Raw genomic sequence first — 820 nt, 5'->3', positions numbered from 1 at the left:
TTACGGCTCCATGTGTTGTCTGTTTTGTGTCGGGGACGTTTTTATAGGTTGGGATGAATTTATGATTGTGATGCAGCTGTAGCACTGAAACCACCGCAGTGTGACCGACTGGCTGCACCTCTGCCTCTTCACTGTGGTGTTCGGTGTGGTGATGTGTGAGCAGGGGCCCATCGGACCTGCGATGGCTGAACGGAGGGATCAGTATTCAGCCAAGCATGGCCGACATCATGGAGCCACTGGGATTAAAGGGGTTCTTATACACAGATATAGACCTGCTGCTTTCTTCTCTCTCTCTCACACACACACTCACAGAGAGAGAGAGGGCACACATGCTGAATTATAGACACACTCTCCTCGTCTTTACCCATTCCTACAAGCACTCTTACTACAACATTCCTAATGGCATGACCTGTAGCGGGGGGCCTTTAGATACGTGGCTTACACTCATGCACATGTAAACACAAACACACACTCCAAATCAGGGTCTCATTAGCATCACTCACCAGAGACTAATTAATGCACCCATCAACACTGCCCTAATTAGCGCTCCCACGTCATTACTGAGCAAACGAATTACCGCTAATTTACACACCCGCAAAACAAACACAGCACCGTCTCTGCTGGGAGAGTCCACCACGGCTCGCCTCACACGCCAAATTAAAATCTCACTGATCTGCTGGAGCCCCAACCGCCATCCCAAGTAACCCCGCCCCTCCCTTACACACACACACCCACCCCGACACAAATCAGAGACAAAAGGCATAAGTTCCGACAACACGTCAAAAAGTTTGGACATTGTACATCAGGCCTCGGCTGGGGA

Source organism: Solea solea, chromosome 16 (assembly GCF_958295425.1).
Source record: "Solea solea chromosome 16, fSolSol10.1, whole genome shotgun sequence".
NCBI lineage: Eukaryota > Metazoa > Chordata > Actinopteri > Pleuronectiformes > Soleidae > Solea > Solea solea.
Note: the sequence above shows the minus strand (reverse complement) of the source record.